We start from the raw sequence: 26,888 nt of genomic DNA on the forward strand, positions 1-26,888 counted from the left end.
TTTTTCCCCTTTGCAGAAACCACTCTTTATTTTGGCAAACACTGGGTAGTCAAAGCAATTTGCCTCTTGTCTAAACTGAAAGCAGAGATGTTGTTGGGCCTGAGGTGGATTTCTAATCTTTCCCTGCCTCTGACTAAGGACCAGTGGCCCTTGTCCTGGATGAAGTTATCGCAGGGGTCTGGGAGAGAAAGACCAAATGTGCACATGGCATCAGCCCTGCCCCCAGGAGGAGCTGGAGTGGGGTCCTGTGTGTTGACACTCAATGGCTGAGACTTAGATCAGCCATTACTGCAGACAGAGTCGCTTCTTTTTTAACACTGTGGCAGGAACCAAAGCGCAGGTTCATGCAGCTCAAAGGCAGCAGGGGCTGGAGTTCAGGGCATCTGGTTTTTAATGGGGCCCCAGAACAGGTCTGCAGCACTGGCTTCCTGGGAGTTTGAGAGCTGGGGGCCCTCCACCCAGCACCACACCCCTCCTCCCAGCCCCCTCGCCTGCTGCATTGCACCACTGATTTAGTGAAGACATCATCCTCACCCCCTTCCGAGAGCTGCTCGCTGCTCTGTTCTGACAATTACACTAGCTGCTGCAGAGAAGTGCTCATCCCCACCGACATATGGCTTTTTAAAGTGATAAATTGCATTAGCAAATTTCTTATTAGCTCTGCTGTCAGGAGGGATCTCCTGCCACGTTAGCTTGCTGAGGCTGATGCATAACTTCCTGACCGTTAATTACCATGCCAAGGGCTAAAGGGACTCAGCAGCTGGTAGGTGGATAAGTGGAGGTCCTGTTCTCTCTTCCCCTCTCCATGGGAGGTCAGGAAGGCTTGGCTCAATGGCCCTTAAACTGTCTTTGGTCTGGTTCTGCAGTGAGCTCTAGACTTTAGGCTCCTGATCTTCGTGGGTAGGGCACAGGATACTCAGATACCATCTGGGCTGCTTGGGGTTGGGTTTTCCCTCAGGTCCTTCAGGACTTGGCAGCTTGAATCTGCACAGCATCTCTTTTGGAGCTGGATGTTCAAGACAAACCCTGGACTGGGTCCTAGAGAGGTGCTCTAGCCTCTCTTTGGGGGTTCAAGGCCAGTGATCCTCCTCATTCCTCCTCTTCTCATGCCAGACAGCTGAAGAGCCTCCTCCCCGAAGATGACATCATGTCTCTTGCTTAGGTCTTTTCTTGGTGGCTCTCCAAGGAACTGCATATTCAGGATGTTCAATCCCAACTTCCATGGACTCAGGCTCTCCTTTTATACAAGAAATTGCATAAAACTCAAACTCACTGGGGAGCAAAAATGAAAAGAGAAACATTTTAATTTCTTGTTTTACCTACTACACAAAATGAGTAACCATTTTGAGGGTCTCTGACTTCTTTGAGAATCAGACAAAAAAAATTGATCCTCATCCCCAGTAAAAATGCACATACAAATTTGTGCATTCAGTTTCAGAGTCTTTCCAGTCTCTCTGCAGCCCATTTATGAATCCACGTTTTATAGGTGCCCTTTCCAACACCCTCTGACTGCCCCCCATCCCCCGACCCCAACCCCCACCTCAAGCAGCTGATCCCTGGGAACTGACCATATCAGCAGCCTCCTGCCACGAGAAATGAGTTAGCCTGAAGCAGCAGAACCAGCTCCCCAGGGCAACCCAGGGCACAGTTTGGGTGAAGTCCACTAGAGGCAATTGCATTATTTCTTGAGTTACATTAGACATGGTGAGACAGAAATGTGCTCAGCGTGGCAATGACTTTGTGGCCAGGTCTACATTAACTACTCATTCTGAGAAACTAGTTCTTGTGACTGGGAGGCTTCTGTAGTAGCATTTTCTTGTCCTGGTGTGCTCCTGCTGAGAAGGGAGGTGAGGGAGGAGGAGGAGGAGACTGCAGCAGAAAAAGAAAAGATTCTGAAATGGGTGCGGGGGAGGGTATGTGTGTGTGGAGAAAGGCAGAGAGAGGGGGTGGGGACGAGAACTGAATTCTTCATTATTCAGCCTAAGGATGCTTTAGATGGAATCTGAAAAATTTGTGAGGATGAATTTGCACTCTTTAAGACACGTGGCCTCAAGTTCTGTCTCATCTTGAGCTTTGGCTAGGAGTGATGCTCTGTTCTGTAAAATCAGAAAAACACTCTCCTTTCTTGTCACTTCTAGGCTAGGGTATAAGAAATGCCCAAAGGAGGATGGAAAAGTGGAAGGAGGTTCTCTAAGTGAATGAGGTGGCCACAAAGTTATTCGCTATCACCCCAAATTGTTTCCATGACTCCCTGGTGGAAGCAAGAGAGAACTACTGCAATAAGACCAGGCCCAGCGCAGGTTTTTTGGAGGGATGGAAGGCGCCGATAACCAGCCCAACACAAATTGCCTCCTTCTCTGAACTTCGGGAGCATGTGTTGCCTTTGGCTTAGGTCCCAGCGCAGCCTCTGGACTACAGCCCAACCAGGGCCTGTCCTCATCAGCCCCCTCTCCCTCCTACCTCCAGGTTGGTGCAGTCATGAAGAAGCTGGTCTCTTGCTGCAATCCTAGCCTAGCATTTCCCTGCCACGTTTCCCAAGTCTCCTTCCAGGACTGACCCGCTTGCCATCCCCTGCAGGCTCCAGCCCATTTGCTCCAGTCCTGATGTTTGGCTCATTTTTTTTTTTTTTTTTTTTTAATACAGACAAGGTCTCATTTTGTTGCCCACGCTGGTCTCGAACTCCTGGGCTCAAGCAATTCTCTTGTGCTGGCCTCCCAACATGCTGGGATTATAGGCGTGAGCCACTGTTCCCGGCTCCAGCTCATTTTTGAGGAGGCCAGTACTTGGACTTTCTAGGTCTATGCCTCAGCCCTTTTTGTTTCTCCAGCTCCCACGGTCCAGAGGCTGGGGCATGAGAAACCACCTTGCCAGCACCCGACCTACTCCTACTTCATTCTCAGGACAAACAGCAATCTAGCCACTGATGGGGAAAACAGCAGAGATGTTAAAAGGGCTCAAGATTCTGTGACTCAGATGACTTGTGCTGACTTAGTTTTTCTGAGGACTCATCAGGTCAGGGTTTAGCTATGTCTTCTCCCTGCCCATGGAGGAATGTCCTAGAGATAGATGGCCCTGCAACAGAGGGGTTGGTTCAGAGAAAGAGGGACCCTGTTGGCTGCCAAGAGGATGAAATTCTGCAACGGCTCATGGGTGAAGGGAAAGGAATCTGTCCCTAAAAATGTTCTCTAAACATCTGCCATCTGTCCTGTGTGGCCTTGGCATTTCCTCCTTGCCAGCTCTGGGACCTGGGACTACTCCCTCTGGCTGTCCCATGCTGTGCCTCTCACTGCTTATTCCCTCTGGAATCAGCTCAGGCTTTGTCTGATGTCCAGGGCTCTTTGCCTGGCTGTTGAGGAAGAGCAGCCTCTGTGGCCCAGGAATGTCATCGCATGGGACATTGTTCTCTAAGAACTTAACTTACTTTCAGGAAAGGGTTTGAAATGGGAGAAATTGACTATCTCCCCCAACTCCCTGTCCTGAGACCCCTATATCCTTACCAACTGTAGCTCCATGGAGAGGAGAGGAAACAAGAATTCACAGAAGTAAATGACCATCACAGCCCCCAAAAACACAGCCAAGGCCTAATTCCAAAGCCCTTCTCTGCTCACTGTATTAGGCTTCCTCCAGCAGTCCTGAGTCCTCTCTCAGTGGGGCGATCCTTCTCACCCCTGGAGATATTGTTCAGAAGCACATACGTGCCTGATGGGGTCAGGGCTTTCTCTTTGAGGAAAAAGGATTAAGTTGGTATGGGAGGATGCAGAAAGCTCTCTGAGTTCCAACACTCCGGCCCAGAAAGTACCCTATCCTGCTGTTCACAGGGTGATCACCCCAATATTACCATTTCTGCCTAGATGGGAGGCAGGAGAACCATCTCTTCTGTAAAGCAAGAACTCTGAAAATGCCCTGACACGAAGTTCCCCCAGTATTTCTCCCAAACCCCAGGAAAGAAAACTGTGGTGCCCACCTCAGCCTCCCAAAGTGCTAGGATTACAGGCGTGAGCCACTGTGCCTGGCCTTGAGCTGAGTATTGAACAATAAAATTCCAACTTCACCTTGGCCTGTAAGTCTTCCTGTCCTCCTTCACTCCCTGCCCAGCCCATTCTGCTCTGAACATACTCAATCTCATGTTTCTCCAGCCCACTCAACTGGTTCCTGCCTCAGGTCTTTGCAAGTGCCTGCACCTCCTTCTGAAATGCCCTTCCTTATATCTGCTTGTGTCTGGCCCATCACCTTTCAGGTCCCAGGTCAAATGTCATCTCTTCCAAGAGGGCTTTCCCTTTTGTCCCTACTCAAGCAGCTTCCCCTCCCCCATCGCTGTCTGTCCCATTTCTATATTTTTGTTTTGTCAGAGCACCTATGACTACGGGAAATTATCTTTTATTTATGTATTTGCTTACTAGATGACTGTGTCTCTCCACTGTTCCCTCCTCCATTGCTCCATGAGATGAGACCCTTGTCCTGTTCATTGCTGTTTCCCCCATGCCCAGAAAGATACCTGGCTCACAGTAAAGGTGTGTAATCCATATTTGTTGATATCATGGGGAATTATTACAATCTGGAGGCCAGAGCCAGAGAGCCCACGGGGTGGAAGAGGGAAAGAGGACACTTGGCCCCACCCTTTTCACTATCCTTCTAAAGCTAAGTGGATAAAGTCCAAATATGTTATCCGGACATGCAGAGCCCCAGTCCATCCACCTTCCTAGGTTTATTTCCTGCCAGCCCCTTTGGTCCTCCATTGAATGTGCCAGCCTCTCCAAACTGCTAAATGGTCCTGATGGCTCAAAGTTCTTTCACATGTATTCTTTGCACATGTTCCTGCTGGAATGCCATCAGTTTGGGCAATTAGCAGTTATGGTATCTCCTTTTGGAGTGACTGTGAGGATTAAACGTTGTAGTACAGAATAAGCTCCTAGCACAGTGCCTAGCCAGAAGTCAGTCCTCACTGAGTGTTGGTTAGCAGCCCTCCCTTCCTCTCTGCAGGGACTGCAGCAGCACAGGGGGCACCTCCTCTGTGAAGCTTAGACCTAGCACTTCATTTGCGGTCTCCACAGTTAGAGACCTGTTAGGGGGTCTGTTTCCCTAAGCTGTCTCCCTGGGCAGAGACATCTGTATCTCTTTCGTGCTCACCATGATGGCTGACATATAGTAGATGTGAAATGTGTGTCCGCTGAAAAACTGGAACCGAGGTGGGTCTGGGACCTGTGGAGCAATGGGGTCTGGCGGGGGTGGAAGGCTTGTTGGTCTTCTCAGACCCAGAACACATGTGCCTGCTGACCTCATTGAGAAAAAAAGGTCAGTGTCTGCATCCTCCTGTGGCTAGGAAACCAGGAATGGGGAGGCAGCCTCTCTCCTGCAGCCTAATCAGCCATCTGGGTACACCCAGCCATGAAATTAGAGTCTACATCCTAAGCACCACGGCCATATCCAGTTTTCCATCGATGAAATATTTAGCCGCTCTACAGCCGCAGTCTGTTCTGTGTCTGAAAGGGAGGGGCTCCTCCCCCTCCTCCCTGCAGATGCCACCTCTCAGTTCCCTGACCAGGCCTTTTGCTACCCTACTGCTGTGCCTTTACTAATACGATGTGTGTCCCACTCCCTCAAATCAGGAATGCCTTCCTCCTCCTATTTGACTATCCAACTCCCCTTCCTCAAGGCCCATCTCCTCTGTGAAACCTTTGCTAGAAGTGATTTTTCCTTCCCTAGACCTCTGACCTCACCTAACAGCAAACTCACACTTCACAATCCTGGCTGGGTGGAATTAATTCTTAACTGGACCCATTGTCATTCAAAGGGGATGAAGACCTTTGACTCAAAATGATGGCTTAGTGCCGCTGTGGATTTTCCCTATGTAAATTGGGGTGGGGCTGGGGTGCTTAGTAGAAAGTAGGAACAGGAACTTCCAATGAAAATGCTTGAGGGGACTTTCAGGGACCTCTGCCTGTCCTGAGCCCCTAAAACAAGGACCTTGACCAAGGACCATTCTCCAGTCCTGCCCCCACTCCAGACCAAAGACCCTGAAGGAGCAGGGCAGGACAGGGGAATGTTTGGGGTCAACTATGCAGTATCGTCCAGCCACAATATGTTGCCTCCCAGATGCACGGTGACTGCTGCTTAATGTGGTGAGTTTGGGTATGTTGTGAAGTTGCCAAGTAGCACAAAGCAATGAGCTGAGGGCAGCACACAGGCTGATTTCTGGGAAGAAAGGGCATCAGCATGGGGCCCTTTGGCCAACTCTGTATAATCAGAGAAGTAGGGCCTTGCTTCATGCTTCTTGAAATTAGGTGTAAATAAGATATGAAATTGGATGTAAATAAGATCAAGTCTGGCTGGGCGCGGTGGCTCATGCCTGCAATCCCAGCACATTGGGAGGCCAAGGTGGCCAGATCACTTCAAGTCAGGAGTTTGAGACCAGCCTGGTCAACATGGTGAAACGCTGTCTCTACCAAAAATATAAAAAATTAGTTGGGCATGATGGTGCCTGCCTGTAATCCCAGCTACTTGGGAGGCTGAGGCAGGAGAATCTCTTGAATCCAGAAGGCAGAGGTTGCAGTGAGCAGAGATCATGCCACTGCACTCCAGCCTGAGTGACAGAGCCAGACTCCACGTAAAAAAAAAAACCAAGATCAAGTCTAGTTTTTATACACATTATTCAAAAGATTTTGACCAAATGGTTCATACAAGGCAACACTGGCTGGCCCATCACCGGCAGGGTGGTGTTGTGTGGAGAACAGGCATGGGACCTGGATTTGGAGTTAGGCAGATGGGGCTTTGAATCTGGGCTCTGCTATTTACTCAGCTGAGTTGGCCACAGGCCAGACCTTGACCTTCCTGTACATCAGTGTATACATGAATGTTGCGTATGTAAGCATGTGTGTGTATAACGTGTTTAGCTCTATAAACACAGCCCTTGCATTTTTCAAGTATTCTTTATGTGCTAAGCACTGTGGCAGGCATTTTATTTTCATTACCCTCATTTGGTCTTCATAACAACTCTGGGAGGAAGACATTATTATCCCCATTTTGCAGTTGAGCAAACAGAAGTTTAATAGAGAGGTTAAGTAACTTGTCATAAGACACATTTATTAATGGGTAGATTTATGATTCAATGTCAGGCTCCAAAGCACAGTGAGATCCCGCATTCCTGTGTAGTGGGAATAAAATATTTCCCTCTGGGGTGTCTGATGAGTAAATGAGGTAATCTGTATGAAAGAGTCTTGTAAACTTTTGTAAAGCGCTATTTTCCAAAGGTGAAGCCTCAGTTCTTGCCCTCAAGGACTTTATAATTTGACTATATTGATTAATAAGAGTTGCATAGTGCTTTTAAGCAACCAAGTGTCGAAATGCAAGTGTGCACCTTAGCCTAGTGATCCAATGTAGCATCACCACTGACAGGACACACAGACATGGTGCACCGCCTGGTATGATGGGATACCATGGGAAGGCACAGCCTCACCTTCATGGCATGTTCGTGTTCAAATGTATTTGACCTGAATCAAATCAGACAAATCCAGATTGTGAGACATTTTACAAGGCAACTTATACCTAGGCTCTTCAAAAATGTTAATGTCGTGAAAAACAAGCAACCAACAAAGGCGGGGGGACTGTTCTAGATTAGAGGAAACTAAAGAAGCATGGTTTAAAGTCTTTGTTGTATACCAGATTGTTTTTTTCTTAAAGTCATATCCCAGTGACTCAGGAGTCTGAGGCGTTCAAGAGGAGTTCGAGACCAACCTGGCAACACAGTGAGATTCCATCTCTAAAAAAATTTTTGAATTAGCCAGATATGACAGTGTGTGCCTTTATCCCAGCTACTCGGGAGACTGAGGTAGGAGGATAGCTTGAGGCCAGGAGTGGGAGGCCGCAGTGAGCTGTGATAGTGCCACTGCTCTTCAGACTGGGCAACAGAGTGAGCCCCTGTCTCTAAAAATAAATAAGTAAGCCATAAAGGATATTTTGGGAGAATTGGGGACATCGAAATATATTTATTACATTAGCTAATATTATTGTATGAATGTGAAATTTATTGGATGTGATGAAATTGTGGTTATAAAAGAAATTATAAGAGGAATGCCCTTGTTCTTTTTTTTGAGACAGGATCTCACTCTGTCGTCCAGGCTGGAGTGCAGTGATGTAATTATAGCTCACTGCAACCTCCAACTCCTGGGCTCAAGCAATCCTCACCCTCAGCTTCTCCAGTAGCTGGGACTACAGGCACGTGCCACCAAGCCCAGCTAATTAAAAAAATTTTTTTAGTAGAGATGAGGTCTCACTATGGTGCCCAAGCTGGTCTCAAACTTCTGGCCACAAGTGTTCCTCCCACCTCAGCCTCCCGAAGTGCTGGGATTACAGGCATGAGCCACCACACCTGGCCTGTCCTAGTTCTTAAGTGTCATGATATCTTTGAGTTTCAAATGCTTTAGTAAATGCATATATATGTATGTGTGAATATATTTTTATATTCACATATTTTATATTTTTATATTCATATGTACATATGTATGGAAAGAAAGAGAAAGAAAGCAAGCAAATGGTGAAATGTTAACCCATGGTGAATATAGATAAAGGATTTACTGGTTTTCCAGTATTATCCTTTTAACTTTTTTCTAGGTTTAAAAGTTTCCAATAAAAATTGAGAAGTTTAACAGAGTTTAACAGAGAGAGCAAGTAACTTGCCACAAAACACAATTACTAAACGGCACATCTGGGATGCAACGTCTGTATCAGTGCTAAGGGGCAATGATATTATTTAAAAATGGCTATTTAAACCTTCCTCTAGGTTTAAAGGAACCTAGAGCTGGCCAGGCATGGTGGCTAATGCCTGTAATCCCAGCACTTTGGGAGGCCGAGGTGGGCCGATCACTTGAGGTTAAGAGTTTGAAACCAGACTGGCCAACATAGTAAAACCCTGTCTTTACTAAAAATACAAAAACAAGCCTGGCATGGTGGCACATGCCTGTAATCCTAGCTACTCGGGAGACTAAGGCAGGAGAATCGCTTGAACCTGGGAGGCAGAGGTTGCAGTGAGCAGAGATCACACCACTGCACTCCAGCCTAGATGACAGAGCAAGACTCCGTCTCAAAAAATAAAATAAAATAAAAAATAAAGGAACCTACAGCTGAACACTTTTATCATATAAAAAAATCTTCACCAAACTTACTTGTTTGCCACACTTTCAATAAGTAGGAAAATGCAACAGAGGCCCCACATGATCCCAGGGTCTCAGGCACTTTCTCAACTCTTCTAAAGGAATGACTCTAATAGTTTTTCATCAGGGCTGCTTTCCCTTTGGCTACAGCGTAGTTAAAATAATTCCTGCCCAGTTTCTGGGTTCCTAGGAGACAAAGCTTAACATCCTTGCCAAGAGTGGTGAAACCTCTGTGGCCCTGGAGTTTCCATGGTGCAAACTAAGTCCTGGCTCTACCCACAGGCCACACCAGCTGCACAGGAGGGACAAAGATGAAAGACCTAGCAAACATATGTGGGCCATCATCAGTCATCTATAGTGCTTGTTTAAAATGCCCCATCCTTATGGTGGCTGAGTCCTGGGAACCTTCTTTTTGTTTTTTGAGACAGAGTCTTGCTCTGTTGCCCAGGCTGGAGTGCAATGGCACGATCTTGACTCACTGCAACCTCTGCCTCCTGAGTTCAAGCGATTCTCCTGCCTCAGCTTCCCAAGTAGCTGTGATTACAGGCACCTGCCACCACACTTGGTTAATCTTTTTTGTATTTATATTTATATTTATATTTATATTTTTTGAGATGGAGTCTCACTCTATCACCCAGGGTGGAGTATAGCGGCACTATCTCAGCTCACTGCAACCTCTGCCTCACAGGTTCAAGTGATTCTCATGCCTCAGCCTCCCAAGTAGCTGGGATTACAGGCATGTGCCACCATGCTTGGCTAATTTCTGTGTTTTTAGTAGAGACGGGGTTTCACCATGTTGGTGAAGCTGGTCTTGAACTCCTGATCTCAAGTGGTCCGCCCACCTTGGCCTCCCAAAGTGCTGGGATTGGCCAGGCGCAGTGGCTCACCCCTGTAATCCCAGCACTTTGGGAGGCCAAGGAGGGTGGATTACCTGAGGTCGGGAGTTCAAGACCAGCCTGACTAACATGGAGAAACCCCATCTCTACTAAAAATACAAAATTAGCCGGGCATGGTGGCACATGCCTGTAATGCCAGCTGCTTGGGAGGCTGAGGCAGGAGAATTGCTTGAACCTGGGAGGCGGAGGTTGCGGTGAGCCAAGATCGCGCCACTGCACTCCAGCCTGGGTGACAAGAGTGAAACTCCATCTCAAAAAAATATAAAAACCAAAGTGCTGGGATTACAGGTGTGAGCCACTGCTCCCAGCTGGGAACCTTCATTTTAACCAGCATTCCTCTGCAGCACACTAAAGTTTTGGAAGCAACAGTCTAGACTAAAATCCTAATTCCTAAACCTAGCGTTCGAGGTCTTGCAAAGTTTGGCTTTCCTTACTCCTCAACAAGTACCTTCCCCTCCAGCCAGGCTGAAGGGTTCCTTAATGTGCCTTCTAGCTTGTGTCTGCTCAGGCCTGCCCTTCACTGGCATCTTTCCTATCTCTCCTTAATCCACATGATGCCAACTCAGCTTCAAGACCTAATTCAAGTCCCATCTGCTCCCAGCAGACTTTCTGATCACCCCAGCCTCCCTCCCAGGGGCTCCTTCCTTTCTCTGATTTCATTCAACATTAAATTGGTGGCATGCAGTTTAATACTTTATGATATACTATTCATTGTGGTTTTTCACTTGCTTTGATTGAGTTAATGGCATCCTCTTGCAACCTGTGACATCCTCTAGGGCAGGAATCACATGTTTCTCTCTTGCACCCTCCTTAGTACCAAAGACACAATTAAAGTCCCAGGTAGATCCTGAGAACCAATTTGCTAATAACTGAATTGAGGAACAGATGGGAGACAAATTGAGTGAAAAAGGGTGGGAGGGAAAGAGAAGAAGAGGATTGGCCATGGCCGTGTGTGAAGGGCATGGGACATTTTGGTTGAGGCTGGGATCCTAGGCTCAGTGGATGGGTGGAGTATGGGTGACCCCCCCTCCGCCACCATAATTATTTGCATTTGGGGCTTGGCTGCTTCAGGGTCTCTGCCCCCACATAACAATTTGCATCCATAAATTTACATGGACGTGAAGGAGCTTCCTGAGAGAAGAGACCGGCCTCTGTCGCCTCTCCATATTCCTCCCTTATCATTCAAAGTCATGTGTGGTGAACATGGGGATAGAGGTGCAGGCGGTAGAGCAGGACGTAGAGTCATACGGCTGCACCCCTGAAGGGTGCAGCTTAAGGGAGGATGGGAATGCCTGGACTCCTTCCTGAGGCTCTCAGTGATTTTAGTCCCACAACTCCATGGTGGCCTATCTACCCCACATTCTCCCTCCGCAGACATCTGCCCACCTATGCTTGAAGCAGTTGAGGCCAGCAAGTAGGGCTGTGTGGAGAGGGGACACCATGGATATTTTCTCATAAATGTAAATGGGACATCCCTTGTAGGCTCAAGAAGATGAAGCTGCCACATTCATGCTGTTCCCAGATCCCCTACTGCAGTTCCCTCTGCCTGGAGTGCCCTCTCCTCTGGCGGCTGCCTGATAAATCTTTGGGGATGGCCTGGCTGGACTCCCCAAGGCAGACTAAATTCTGCTTCCTGTTCTCATAGTCCTGCTTGAAGGCCTCTGTGAACAGCTCAGACTCCCCAGTAAAATAGGAACCATGACCACTCTCAGGGTGGTAAAGAGAAAACAAGATAATACAAGGCAAAACAAAGGGCTTGGAATTGCTTCTTTACTCCTATCTCCCCCATTTCGCTGATAAGGCTGGTGATTCTGGACACTCTAGTGCTGGGTGGGAGCATTCCGAGCAGAGGAGGCTCCCAGCCCTGGGGATGCTTCTTGGCCATGAGCTGCCTGTCCTCGCTCAGACAAAGGAAGGACCCAACCTTAACATCCATGGGAGAAAACCCAAGGCAGCAGATGGAAGAAGAGCTACAAAGATAGCAGTCATTGGAGGAACAAAGAAAGGTCAGTGACCTGTGAATTATAAGGACAGTCCGGACACAAAGAGCCAGAAACCACAGTGGGCTCCTAATGGAAGAAAAGTGAAAGAAAAATCAATGGTGTGGGGAAGCTTCTCCTCCCATCTTTCAAATGGCTGCAGAAGGAGGAGGGGGAGGAAGAGCTCTGAGCTGGGAATATATTAGCTGCCTGATCTCCATCCTGTTACCAGGGGAGTGGAGTCCTTGTCCCCGGAGGCCTCTCAGGAGATGGTAGATAATTACATATGGGTCTCTGGTTTGGTACAGCTCTGTCTCAAGGCAAGGGATGGAATATATGACCCCTTCAAGCTTCTCTTATCTGTACTGGAGCAGGTTACCACGAGACAAAGAGAATTCAAGAGGCTGTCACATAATTATTTGTGTTGCATGCTTCCTTTAGCTTTTGAGAAATCTCGGAACAAAATCTTCAGCGCTCAAGCCCAGAATGAATTTGGTGGTTTCACGACCCACCCCCTCCCATCTTTTATTTAAAATAATTTTAAAAACTCCAATCTCCTGAAATTCTTAAGACAGAAGAAGCTTTAGAGTCAACAAGAACAAGATCTTTTGCTTTCATTAGAAATGTCTGCATTTCTCTCTGGTTAAAGGAGGGTGGGATATATTGGAATATTAATGAGGAGCATTTAGATGAGGCTCTTAATTTGAAAAGAATATGAGAATTAATGCTTGAGTTTAATTGGAGCCTGAATCATCACAGATAGATTTTTACCCTCTTCTCCTTAATCAATTTCACCCTAATTAATTCTTCTGTGGCTAAGTCTTGTTACATTAGATAGTCTGCTGATTATTTCCACAATCAAGAGACTGTATATTCATGCATTTTTAATAAGGAACGACTGCATCCTTTTTCATAAGTGATCCTGCCGGTTGGCGGCTGCAGCCACTAAAATAATTATAGAGCAGATTACTTACTTTTAAAGCATTGTTTGCTGTCATATTCATCCTAGGTGACAATTTGGAAGAGCTCCGGAGGCTGCTGTAATCGCGCAGAGGAGCTGGGTATTTAATGTAGCAATTTTCAATGTCAAGTGCTGTTTATTCATAGGTCATTGCCTTTTTTTTTTTTTCTGAATAAACACAGGGGTAGTTTGGTCTTGCTGACTGATGAAGTCATGTACTAAAGACTGGAAGGCCGTTCTAATTGTATGCTTAGTTTAAAACCTTGACTCTTGGAAGGACCTGCTTCTGAAGGCTGACTGGCACCTTCTGCCTCCATCTGTGACTGGCTCACATATGGTTGTACATATCTGATTATTACTTATATGGTGGGGTGCTCTCATGTCAGACCCTGATACCCTTGCAAGCTTGAAGGCTTGAAGCAAGGCACACAACAATTCCAAAGCTTCAGCTGTTTATTGTTTAGCAAGAGGAAGTGGGACAATCCACCTAAGGGAAAAGACTGCTTTTTGTTTTGGGAAAAACACTGGGCTTTTTCGTTATGCAGAGGAAAGGCTCAGAGCTGATTCTGGAATGGACAGGTTGAGACAAGAGGAAATAAATGGCTCTGTATGCTAATATAAATGACTGTCATGTGGTTAGTGGCAGACAGAGCTACCCCAGTCACCTGAGAAGAGGGGAGACTTCCTCTTATCTCTTGGGGAAAATAGAAAGTTGGGACCTGGATGCCAGAGAGGAGAGATCTGGCTGAAGGCCTTCCTCTCTGTGGAAGTTAAGTGAGCTCTGCCATCAAATGGCAGGCCTGACAGGCCTGGAGGGAAAAGGCAAGCAGGGCACCCCAGGCCATGGGCCAGTATACTCCAGGAGAGTTCATAGGCAGGCTCCAACTTAACTGGTTTTTTTTTCTTCTGTAATTATAACTCTCTTTTGCCAGCCCCAATAACTTCAGCCTTGAAGGTGTTAACCTTACAATCTTGGAAAAACAAGAGATCCTGTATCTGTGCTTGGAACAGAGTGTGAAGAAAGGGAGTGTGATCTTCCCTGAGACCACCACCCACCATCACCACCCTAAGCCTGCTCAAGAAAGCACTGTGGTCCTGGAACCCATGTGAGGGGCCACACATTGGCCTTGGGAAGGAGGATACTCATGGGATCCATACAGAGGCAAAGGCTCAGGCTAACGCCCAGCTCAGGTGGACAGGTGTGGAAGTGGGCTGAGACAAATTCCTTCCTCATCTTCTGGAGAGAGACCTTCAAAAGGAGAGACTACAACTTGCAAAGCACACAGGCATGGGTTATTGGCTAGCAGCCATCTGGGCTGCCCTTAATAGACATTGCAGTTGGCCAGAGACTCAGAGGTTATCCTGTCCCCCACCCCCTCTTTGCTCTCCACACCAGCTGTTCAGGGAAAGAGCCCAACTGTGGCAACCGCCAGCTCATTTCCCAGGAACGCCACCGCCAGCTGCTCTGCAGAACCCAGGGCCAGTAACTAGTGGCCTCATTGAACCTTAGGTCATTACTCTGACCCCTACTGCAGATGACAAAACTGAACATTTCTGGTACGGTTACTCTCTAAAGCAGCGTCCCTAAGACCACTGAAGGAGTTGCAAAGATTGGAAGGGCAAGACCTGAGCAAGTGTTTGGCCATACAGTAAATATGTGGCAAGCTGCCTGGGTGTCCAGAGCCAGCCCCCTAACCCCTATTTCACTGATAGGAAACCTAGGCCCAGAGAGGTAATTGGTCAAGGTCTATTGATCAGTGACAAGTTCAGACCTTGTGTCCCACGTTCCACAACTCCCAATCCAATATTCTTTCTGGATAGCCCCTCCCTTGGGTCACTTTCTCTTTAGCTAGACAAAGAGGACATCCTGCCAGCTTTACTGTGTGGCCAAACATTTGTTCAGATCTTGGCCTTCCAATCTCCTCAATTCCTTCAACAGTCTTCAAAACATCTCTTTGGAGCATTTCGCTGTAGATAGCAACTGCACTAGAATTTTTTAGCTTCCTCATCTGTAACATGGAGATAATAATAGCAGTTATGGCATCGAGATAATTCATGTAAAGAACTTAGAACAGTGTGTTCTTTCAAGCACATAGTAAGTGCTTGATAAATGTTTCCTCAAAACAGGGGGTATGTGAACCCAAATCTCTGTCATCACTTATGAAAGGCTGAAACAAAAGGTAATGCCCAAAGGAGGCTGGAATCCAATGACAGTCGTATTAGAGTGGGGTGTTCCTTGGGGGAGGCATTTTGATCTCTAATATTGTATCAGTCAGTAAGTGGTCCCAGAAGCTAGGAGAGGAGCAGCAAGACTCTTATAGCCTTTGGGTCACCTGCCCTGGCCAAACCTTGATGCACGATCAAGCCTCGAGGCTGGGATGCTACAGGAGATGGGGAGAGGAGCCGGGTGATTCACTTACAAATTCATAAAAACCGCCCTCCATGGGCTGTTTTGGACTGACTTATCAGGTTCAGTTCTGCAGCTTCCGTCCTGGGTTTGGTGGCCGGGGAGTCTCGGTCAGCCTGGAGGACCCCAGGAAGTTCAAGGTATAGTACTGGTGGGAGGAGAACCTCCATTTCCTCAGAATACCAGGAAACTCTTGGACTACATGTAGGAACCAATTTCATTGTTTTCCTTTATTCTTTGTTCTCCTTTCCTTCATTTTCTCCATTCCCCTAATATTTTTAAGTCTCTCACCCACATCCTAACCACAGCAGTTACTATAAAAAATAAAATCAGACTAAAGGGAAGGGGATGGTTGATGAAGGCATCTCCATGGGCTGCTGTTCTATATGTGTAACTCTTATCTCCCTTAGTAGAGGGGAAGTCCTTAGAACAGAGGCTATATTTTGCATTCCACTGGGGCTCTGTCACCTCAATGTGTTCACGGAAAGTAGTAAGTACTTATGGAGTAAAGTTAAATGTTCTAGTATAGAATTTTATTTTTAGGGAGAAGTCCTGCATGCTAATGTGACACTATTCCCTTTTGGACAGATGGGGAAATTTAGGCTTCCAGTAATTTAGAGAACTGGTACACACTCACAATCAGGGCTGGCCTGCCACTCTTCTGCTTACTTCAGGGCCCTTATCTCCCGAGCTGCCTCTAAAACATGTCTAAAACATGTTTACTTTAAAAATTTTTTTAAACAGGGTCCCCTTCTGTCGCCCAGGCTGGAGTGCAGTGGCACCACCATGGCTTGCTGCAGCCTTAACCTCTTGGGCTCAGGTGATCCTCCCGCCCCAGCCTCCTGAGTAGCTGGGATTCCAAGTGCATGCCACTATGCCTGGCTAATTTTTTAAATTTTTTGTAGAGACAGGGTTTCACCATGTTGTCCAAGCTTGTCTCGAACTCCTAGGTTCAAAAGATCCTCCTGCCTTGGCCTCCCAAATTGCTGGGATTACAGGCGTAAGCCACCGCACCCGGCCACATTTACTCCTTATGGCTTGTTTCGAAAGCTCATTTTCAGGTTTGTCTGGGATTTGTATCCCAAGGATCTACTCACACGAGATCCTAGGGACACACAGCTGTAAGGTAAGATAAGTGGCATCCACAAGAAGGCCAGCTACTGAGGATATCGGGTTAAAGGCACTAAGGAAGTAAATCACTTGGTAAGTTAACTTAGAAAGGCCAAGATGTTAAACTCTGAGCCAACCAGGATTTAATTTATTTGTTATTGAGGTTAATGTCATTTTTACTGCATGCTAATAAAAGCCTGAGCTCTGTTGCCAAGATTCAAGAGAAATCTTAGTTATCATTTTTCCCTCCATTGGTAAGAAAATGGACTGTCAAATTTGGGAAGGCTGGAAGAAAGGGAAGAAAGGAGAACATGGGGAACATTTCTCCCCTCTGCTGGTCTGCAATCTGTTTCCAAGACAGGAGGAGTCATGTCATCTTCTCTCATCAGTGTTGCAGCTGCCTTCGCCTTAAAAGAGTTTGCTCTGGGAACAGAGATCTCTTCCTGGGGCCAACTTCTCCTCATGGTTTGCCTGTTGCTTCGGACCATGCTATGGTTTGAATGTGTCCACTCCAAAATTCCTGTTGAAACTTAATCCCCACAGTGGCGGTATTAAGCTACCTCTGACAGCTATTGGATGTGTGACTTCAGACAAGTCACTTAACCTCTCTGGGCTTAGTTTTCCTTATCTACAAAATAAGAATGCCTGCCTTACTGACCTCATCCAGCAGCTCATAAGAGCAATGCCATGTTCATTCATTTAACAAATTCTTTTTTTTTTGAGATGGAGTCTTGCTCTGTAGCCCAGGCTGGAGTGCAATGGCGCGATCTCGGCTCACTGTAACCTCTGCTTCCCGGGTTCAAGGAATTCTCCTTTCTCAGCCTCCCGAGTAGCTGGGACTACAAGTGTGAGCCACCATGCCCAGTTAATTTTTGTATTTTTAGTAGAGATGGGGTTTCACCATGTTGCCAAGGCTGGTCGCAAACTCCTGAGCTCAGGCAATCCGCCCACCTTGGCCTCCCAAAGTGCTGAGATTACAGATGTGAGCCACCATGCCCGGCCTCATTTAACAAAATCTTAACAGAAATCTACTCAAACTAGATCCTAGGGACACAGCTGTAAATAAGACAAACTCAGTTTCCACTTTCTTTTAGCTTACACTTTGGTAGGGGGATGTAGGCAATCAAATAATCATTGAAGTAACCGTGTGTCCTGGTTATTTATTGCTGTATAAAAAATCTTCTCAAAATTTGGTGGCTTAAAACAACAATCATTTAATGGGGATTGACTGGACCCAAGTAGGTGGTTCTTGTTCAGCGTTTCTCATGCCATGGCAGTCAGACAGTGGCTGGGGCTAGAGCCAGAATCATCTCGAAGCCTTGCTCACTCACATGTGTGGTGGTGGATGCTGGCTGTCAGCCAAAATATCTACAATGTGGTCTTTCTGTGTGACTTGTGCTTTCTCCCAGCATGGAGGCTAGTTTCTAAAAGGGAGCTAGGCAGAAGTGTGTGGCATGTTTATGATCTAGCCTTGGAAGTCACATAGCTTCACTTTTGATGTATTCTGTTGGCCAATGCAGTCACAAAGCCCAACCCAGGTTAAAAAAGAGGGAACATAGACCCCACCACTCGATGGGTGGAGTGTCAACATCATGGTTCAGGAAGAGCATGTAGGATGGGAAATATCATGGCAGCCATCTGCAGAAAGTACAACTTGCCACACTATGCATTACATGTATAGCGCTTAGATTAGTGCCTGGCACTTAAAAAATATTCGTCAAAGTGTTAACGATTTGCTTTTAGATGCTTTGAAGGAAAATCATACGATTTCTGATAGTTCCTTGAAAGTCCAAAACTTTATGCAAATGTGAGGGCTTTAAAATCTGTGTTTCATGGTACCTTAGTCATTTTAACCGTAAGCGTCCCAAGAGTGGAGACTATGACTTTTCACTTTTTCTGGATTATTTTACCCTTTGACTTAACTCCCTCTGGTTGATTATATAGGTAGGATATTAAAGAGATGCCAAGATGCCATAGGTTACTCTATGAGAATGAAACTAGAAAATCAACACATAATGGGTGAAGTCGTGTGTATATGTGTGTATGTTATGTATTTATGTATTTCATATGTGTGTATATGTATGTTTGTACATATATGTTTCAGTAACCTATTGCTGTTTAACAAACCACTCCAATATGTAACAACATAAAATGACAACCATTTATTTTTCAGGATTCCGTGAGTCAGGAGCTTGGCCAGGCTCAGCTGGGACACTCATCTTTGCTTCACCTCATGTCAGCTGCAGCATCTTAGGAATGCAAGACAGCCTCATTCACATCCGGCGGCGGGTGCTGGCTGTCCACTGGGTGCCTTCGCTCTTTTTCAAGTGGTTTCTCATCCTCTGGGGTTTCACTGTCTCCATGTGGCCTCCCTAGCAAGTTGCTTAGATTTCTTTACGTGGAAACTGGCTTTCTAGAGGGTAAAAATGGAAGCTGCAAGGACTCTTATGGCCCAGAAGTCCCAGAACGTCACTTCTTCCACAAGTCATAGGGCCAGCCAAGATTCAAGGGGAAGGAAACAGACTCTGTCTCTTCATATTTCAATGGGACAAATTGTTGCAGCCACCTTTGGAAACAATCTACTGCAATACACTACAGCAGTGGACATCTGGGCCCTTACCAGGCGCCAGACGCCGTACTAACAGCTTTATACGGATGAACTCATTTAATCCTCCCAAACTCCATGAGGTAGGGTCTGTTAGTAACCCCCAGTATGCAGATGAGGCAAATGAGGCAGAGAGAGTTTAAATAACTTGAGTTACACAGCTCGTTTTTGTGCTCAGAGCCCATGTTCTATGTGCCATTCCTGTGCTCTATTGCTGTTCCTCTAAGAATTGACACGGCTCGCAGGCTGGGGCAGAATAATCAATATAATATGAATAACAGCAATTTAAACTAACTGTCTATGGAATGCCTGCTAGCAAGCATGATAGCTTTATGAAACTTAACTTCTTTGCTGAATCTTCATCTCCACCCCAGAGCCTTGCAAGCTAGCTCTCATCCTTATTTTGTAGATGAGAAAACACGTGCAGAGAGGTTAAACAATTTGGATATTTTACCCAAGCAAAACGTAATGGCAGCCCACTAAGTTGCATTAACTAATCTGGGGAAAGGATGTGTGGATGAAGGGACAATGGGACAGCCCCTCCAGCACTGCTGTGGGGAGCAGCCTAGATCCGCAAACATCTTGGCCCTGGCCAGGGTGAGATTTGGGGTGGTGAGAGACCACTGCAGCCCTCCATGGACCAGTCAGTACCTGAGATTAATTCCTCGCTTGCTTGGGTCCTTGTTCTGACTATAGCTCATCTCCCTGTGCTGGGAGACTGCCAGGAAAAGGTGTGCAGGGATCCCGGGCTACTGGGCAGTTGTTTCGCAAGGCTCCTTGCCTAGAATGCCTTTCCTCCATCCTGGCTCACAGGCCACCTCCTCAGAGAGGCCTTACCTTGGCCAAGTGTGCCCCTTCCTCACAAGCCCTGCCTACCCCTGCTGTGTGGCCTTCCTGGTGCTTATGATTCTCTGCTGTTATTTACATAGATGGCCATGTTTTAATTTCCCCAACTAGTATGCATGCTCTATTAGGGTAGATGCTTTTATTTACAGCTACCTAGCATATATATAGTAGGTATTCAGTAAATATAAGGAAAAGAGAGAGAGGAAGAGAAAGAGTGAGAAAAGGAGAGAAAGAATTCGTAGTCTCGTCTATATATTCATGTTTTATGATCTTGGTTGATACTAGTCTATTCGCAGTGGGCAAATCTACCCTCAGCCTGTTGACCACACTAAATTTTAGAGCCTGATACAGGTTAGTCCCAGACCTAGAAGAATTCACCAAGGCATGCTATGGCCTTGGGAACACTCCTGCGGACCAGCTGGCCTGTTCCCTTGGTGTTACCCTCTCTCCTGCTACACATCTGCTTTCTAACATCAGCAGATTGTATTTCCTAGGAGTGCTGGTGGGTTTTCAAAACAGAGGGTCTCCTCCGACTATTTTGCCTTCTACAAACGGGTATTTAGTCATGTCCACCTTCGCCAGGCCTATGTCAAAGAGTACTGCCCAAAAAGTGCTGCCCAAAGAAGCCACTGGCACTGTTCTGCAGGCCGTCTGCTCAAAGTCCACCTGGCCCCAGCCCCTTGGCTCTCCCCAGCTTCTGCCCTTTGCCTCCAGCAGCCTCTGGACTCTGCCGGGCTGCAAGAGTTGATCGGAGTCTGGGTTAATGTGAGCTACTTGGGTGTGTTTATTACGCTCCCAGAAGTAGCTGGTGAGTTATTATCTCTTAGTCTCCCAGGGGCCATTGCTCTGTTGGAGCTGGGAGAAGAGTAACCAGATGGAAAAAGATGGGTGTAGTGATAACATTCTTGACAATGACTAATTTTTTTTTAGCACTTACGAAGTGCCAGGCCCTTTGCTAAGCCCATTGTCTATATATAATCTCATTTAATTCTCACAAAAACTCTATTAGGCATATTATTGCTATTATTCCCATCTTACGGGTGATAAAACTGAGTCATAGAGAGGGCAAGTACATTTGCCAAGGTTAGGCAACAAACAGGATTGAAATTCACGTTTAGGTCATGCTTTTTTAAATTTTAGAGATGAAGTCTGTGTTGCTAGGCTGGAGTGTAGTGGCCATTCACAGGTGTGATTATAGCACATTACAGCCTCAAATTCCTGGGCTCCAGCGATCCTCCTGACTCAGCCTCCCAAATAGCAGGGACTCCAGGCACTTACCACCGCACACAGCTCACGCTTTTCTCACCACACCATAGCCCTTCCTCCCAATATCCCCAAGCAAGAAATAATTTCTCTCTTCCTCACCACAAGGCAGAAGACACAGACTTGGCCCTTAGTACCCATGATGCAGGCTGCCCAGCCTGAACTCTGGGATCTTCCCCAGGGTACTCACCTCATGGCAGCCTCTCCTGGGGCTGGCGTTCCTGATGGAGGGGAACCGGCAGCTTCAAGCAGAAGCCAAAAAGACACCCCAGCCTGGCCCTCCAGACGTCCTGGAGCCCTACTAGCAGTGTCTGTGAAAAGCCTTTCAAGGCGACCTTGTGGGTTCCAACACAGAGTCGTTTAAATGGTTTATTGCCCCATAAACAGGGCTCCGCAAGGACGCTGCAGGCTGTGTTGATTCAAATGCTCAGTATCTGTCTTTTCAGGGTTTGGATTTACCTTTCCCGGCTGCGGGTACTTCCTTATTCTGGGCAGGCTGACCTTTGTCGAAGCAAAGTGGATATACTGGGCTGGCAGAATGCCCTCCCACCTCTCGGGCCTGCATGAGGAGGAGCTGGAGGAATGTTCTTCCTCTTGCTTCTGCCTGAGTGAACTGGGTTTACCTAAGGGGAAGAAAGGCTCAGTGAGGCGGTGAAAGAAATTAGGAGACCTACAGAGTCCTCGCATTACCATCCTGAGAGCCCTCTGCTGGGGCCTCACCTGGGACACAAGCCATGGCTCATTACCTGCTTTATATCATGCAGTCCTCACAACTTCTTTTTTTTTTTCTTTCTTTTTTTTTTTTGAGATGGAGTCTTGCTCTGTCACCCAGGCTGGAGTGCAGTGGTGTGATCTCGGCTCACTGTAACCTCTGCCTCCTGGGTTCAAGCGATTCTCCTGCCTCAGCCTCCTGAGTAGCTGGGATTACAGGCACGCACCACCATGCCCAGCTAATTTTTGTATTTTTAGTAGAGACAGGGGTTTCACCGTGTTGGTCAGGCTGGTCTTGAACTCCTGACCTTGTGATCCACCCACCCTGGCCTCCGAAAGTGCTGGGATTACAGGTGTGAGCCACCGCACCTGGGTCACAACTTCTTTTTAGGTGTCCCCATCTAAGATAAGGAAGCAGAGCCTAGAGACTGATAACCTCAGGTGATGGCGTAGTTAACCAGTGGCTGCATCAGGCAGGTTCTAATCAGAAGTAGAATCCACTAAATGGTTCTAATGAGGTTTTTGCTTAGGCAGAGGTAGGGTTAGGAAACAAACAAAGCTGATGAGGCAACCCGACTAGCAACAGCAGGAAGCTCTTACTACCTGTTGTGCCAAATCCCCTATTAACCTTAATAGGCGAGGCACGAGGCTCAAGAGGCAGAAGAGACCTCCAGCCAACAAATGAGACAGGAGGTTTTATTAGGGGGTTACATACAGGGAAGAGAGTCCTCTGACAATGGGCTGGACAAGAGAACTGCCTTACATACAGAAATGGTCCAGTGGCTGTGGGCTGGACAACATAACTGCATCGCCCAGTGGCAGGGGCTGGGCAGGAAAATTGCAACTACTGGCCAGGCGTGGTGGCTCACGCCTATAATCCCAGCACTTTGGGAGGCTGAGGCAGGCGGATCATGAAGTCAGGAGAGCGAGACCATCCTGGCTAACACGGTGAAACCCCATCTCTACTAAAAATACAAAAAATTAGCAGGGCGTGGTGGCGGGCGCCTGTAATCCCAGCTACTCGGAAGGCTGAGGCAGGAGAATGGCGTGAACCCGGGAGGTGGAGCTTGTAGTGAGCTGAGATTGCGCCATTGCGTCACTGCACTCCAACCTGGGTGACAGAGCAAGACGCTGTCTCAGAAAAAAAAAAGAAAAAAAAAGAAAAAAAAAGAAAATTGCAACTACCTGCTAACATCATGCAGTTTATATAGCATTTTCACCCTCCCCCTAAAACCTCCACCTGACAACCTTCATTTAATCTAAAACTCGGCCTCAATCCTCTGTACGTCTGTCTTCCATGGGACAGAATGGGACAGGGGCTCAGCTGTTTATCATACATGAGGAACAAATCTCTGGGTTGACCACTCACAGATTCCCTAGCTCAGAACACACATTCAGGTGTGTCTGCCATACAGGGTCATTCTAAGGGTATCCTTAAATTATTACTCTCAGGCTGGGCATGGTGGCTCACACCTGTAATCCCAGCACTTCGGGAGGCCAAAGCAGGCAGATCACTTGAGGTCAGGAATTCAAAACAAGCCTGGCCAACATGTGAAACCCTGTCTCTACTTAAAATACAAAAAATTAGGCAGGCATAGTGGTGCACACCTGTAGTCCCAGCTACTCGGGAGGCTGAGATGGAGAATTGCTTGAACCCGGGAGGCAGAGGGTGCAGTGAGCCAAAATTGCCTCACTGCACTCCAGCCTGGGCAACAGAGTGAGACTCCTTCTCAAAAAAAAAAAAAAAAAAAAAAAAAATTACTACTCTCAGGTGCATTTACCTTATAACACCACCAAGCCTAACAGGTCAAGGAGTGAAAAGAGTGCAGCCAGAGATGAGGGGTGAGAACTGGAACCATGGGGTAGACCTAAGAGTCTCAGAGAGACACAGCCACTGCCAGGATCAGGCTCCAAAGCAAGGAGGGAACAGGAAAAAAAAAATCTCTACCTGTCTTTTCTCTGCCTCTCCCATCCCTCCCATTCCTTCCATAGCCAAACCCATGCAGAAGCCAGAGCCCAAGGCAACCTGGGTGATGCAATCTGAAGAGGTCGGTCACTTGGGCGCAGAGCAGGGTAGACAAGGATGGGGGTTGTGGCAGAAGGAGCATAACCAGTGTAGCAGTGGAGCTGGACTTTGAGCCATGAACTCTCTCTCTGTTTTTTTTTTTGAGACAGAGTTTCGCTCTTGTTGCCCAGGCTGGAGTGCAGTGGTGTGATCTAGGCTCACTGCAACCTCCACCTCCCGGGTTCAAGAGATTCTCCTGCCTCAGCCTCCTGAGTAGCTGGGATTACAGGCGCCTGCCACCACGCCCGGCTAATTTTTGTATTTTTAGTAGAGATGGGGTTTCTCCATGTTGGCCAGGCTGGTCTCGAACTCCTGACCTCAAGTGATCCACCAGCCTTGCCCTCCCAAAGTGCTGGGATTACAGGTGTGAGCCACTGCGCCTGGCTGTGCCATGAACTCTTGGGAGTCCCAATGCTTTGCTGTGGTTCTTTCAAGCCGAGACACCTTCCTACCATGCAGCACCATTGACTCAGGTGCAAGCCCTCTCAGAGATCCAGTCGCTGGTCTAGCTCAGCTATTAATTGGAATGATCCTTTCCCCCACTTTTTTCCTCCTCCTTGCTCCTGTAGGAATTTCTCCCAGATAATGAAATTGCCTGGGCCCAGGCTTCTGGCCAGCTGGATCCCACCACAGCCCTGACTGCTGATTCCACATTCTTTGGGATTTGTGCTTACTTGGCCCTACAATGGATCCTGGAGAAAGCTCTTTCAATTTCTGACCAACCATCTCCCCTCCCCATCCTTCATCCCCATTAGTCCAGTGTTTCCACCCAAGCCTTGTGTTTTTCTCTGCAGGTTTTGCAGCCCTTGCCATGAGTGGCCAGTTGCTGATAGCATTGCTGCTGCCTGTTGCTATTCTGGGATAGGAACCGAGGATGTGCTGTGATTACCCAGACCAGAAGGAAGCTCAGAAGGCACTGGTCCTCTCAGGTGGCACCCAGATCCAATGTGAGCCATGGGGGATGAAGGGTGGTTAAGTGAAAAGCTTTGGAGTGCTGACAGGTGGTCCCCCTGATATGCCAGGAAATTACTTCCGGGCAAGAGAAACAAAGGAGAGTCCATCTTCTAATGTTACTGGCGCCATACCAACAAGGTGTCAGCTAGAAACCTCTCTCTCTCTCTTGCAAATTCTAGCCTGCAAAACCTGAGGACTGGCCTCAGGCTAGTCAGAAATTTGCCTGAAAACATCATTCCTTGGGGTGGTGGGACTTCTGGGTAAGCCAGTGTGACTTGAATTCTTGATTTCTTATACTCCCTTCTAACCAACCACCTGAATGCTGATCTCTACTGGCTGTCTGTGTGCCTTGCATTTCAATCAGCAGCCTTACAAATGATGATGAGGAGAAGGAGGAGGATGAGGACAATAGCCAACATTTACTGTTCTTTAGCTACTGTCCTAAGTACTTTACAAATACCAGATAATTTTTTCTTCATAACACTGTCATTACTCCCATTTTACAGATGAAGAAAACAAGGCTTAAATAGATCACATGATTTGGTCAAGGTCACTCATGCCACAGAGCCTGAATCCAAATCCAGTGAAGCCTCCAGAGCCTAGTTTCTACCCATGACCCTGTGTTGCCTATTGATGGTACAGTGTAGGTTTTTTCCTTCTTCCTTTTTCTTTTTTTGAAAGTCTTTATTGAATTATAATTGGCATACCATTAACTGCAAATATTTGAAAAATACAATTTTATGAGCTCTGACATACATACACCCATAAAACCATTGTTACAATCAAGATAATGAATATGTCCGTCATTCCCCAAAAGCTTCCCTGTGCCCCTTGGTAATCCACCCCTCACTCCCCACCCCATTCTGTTCCTAGGCAACCAATCATCTGTTTTCTGTCAGATTAATTTGCATTTTCTAGAGTTTTATATATGGAAGCAGACAGCATGTACTCTTTTTTTGTCTGGCTTCTTTCACTCAGCATAATTATTTTTAGGTTCATCTATATTGGTGCATGTATCAACAATTCATTCTTTTCTATTCCTGAGTACTATTCCATTATATAGGTGTACTAAATTTGTTTATTCAACTCTTGATGGACATTGAGTTGTTTACAGTTTTTGGCTATTACAAATAAAGCTGCTATGAACCTTCAAGTGCAAGTCTTTTGTGCACATGTTTTCATTTCCCTAAGGTAAATACCTAGGTGGAGAATGGCTGGATCATATAGTAAGTATGTACACGTTTAATTTTGTGAAAAATGGCCAAACTATTTCCCTGAGTGGTCATGCCTTTTTATATCCCCACCAGCAGTGTATGAGGAGTTCCAGTTGCTCCACTTCCTGAACAACATTTGGTATAGTCTTTTTTTATCTTTTTTTTTTTTTTTTTTGAGACAGAGTCTCACTCTTGTTGCCTAGGTTGGAGTACAGTGGCCCGAACATGGCCCACTGTAGCCTCAACCTCCCAGGCTCAAGTGACCCTCCCGCCTCAACCTTCTGAATAGCTGGGACTACCATGCCCAGCTAGTTGAAAAAAAATTTTTTTTGGAGACAGGGTCTCACTATGTTGCCCAGACTGGTTTCAAACTTCTGTGCTCAAATGATCTGCCCACCTCAGCCTTCCAAAGTGCTCGGATTATAGGCATGAGCCCCATGCCCAGCTGGTATAGTCTTTCTAATTCTAGCCATTCTATTCTAGTAGAAATGTAGTAGTTTTTCATCCAGGTTTTAATTTGCATTTCCCCCTAATGACTAATTATGTTAAGCTACCTATTCATGTGCTTATTTGCCATCTTTATATCTTCTTTGGTGAAATGTTTGTTAAAATCTTTTTGACTGCTTTTTAAAAATTAGGTTGTCTTCTTATAGAGTTGTAAGAGTTCTTTATATATCCTGGAACAAGTCCTTTGTCAGAAATAGGTTTTGCAGCTTTTTATATGTTCCACC

General features: G+C 46.7%; 3 long non-coding RNA genes across 3 annotated transcripts in view; 2 read left to right on the forward strand and 1 right to left on the reverse strand.

Annotated features, from left to right (window-relative positions):
* On the reverse strand, window positions 1-13,104 carry LOC107973457 (uncharacterized). The gene is made up of 2 exons (XR_001715764.3): window positions 12,996-13,104; window positions 1-1,272 (listed from the first exon to the last, which is right to left on the reverse strand). It is a non-coding gene; the product is annotated as an uncharacterized LOC107973457 (long non-coding RNA).
* LOC104004968 (uncharacterized) overlaps window positions 1-26,888 on the forward strand; it is a 161,543-nt gene that overhangs the window by 113,711 nt on the left and 20,944 nt on the right. The gene's annotated exons all lie outside the window — the stretch shown is intronic.
* LOC129143120 (uncharacterized) lies at window positions 11,891-26,094 on the forward strand. The gene is made up of 3 exons (XR_008546237.2): window positions 11,891-12,048; window positions 18,673-19,187; window positions 24,784-26,094. It is a non-coding gene; the product is annotated as an uncharacterized LOC129143120 (long non-coding RNA).

This window comes from Pan troglodytes, chromosome 12, assembly GCF_028858775.2.
Source record: "Pan troglodytes isolate AG18354 chromosome 12, NHGRI_mPanTro3-v2.0_pri, whole genome shotgun sequence".
Taxonomy (NCBI): Eukaryota; Metazoa; Chordata; class Mammalia; order Primates; family Hominidae; genus Pan; species Pan troglodytes.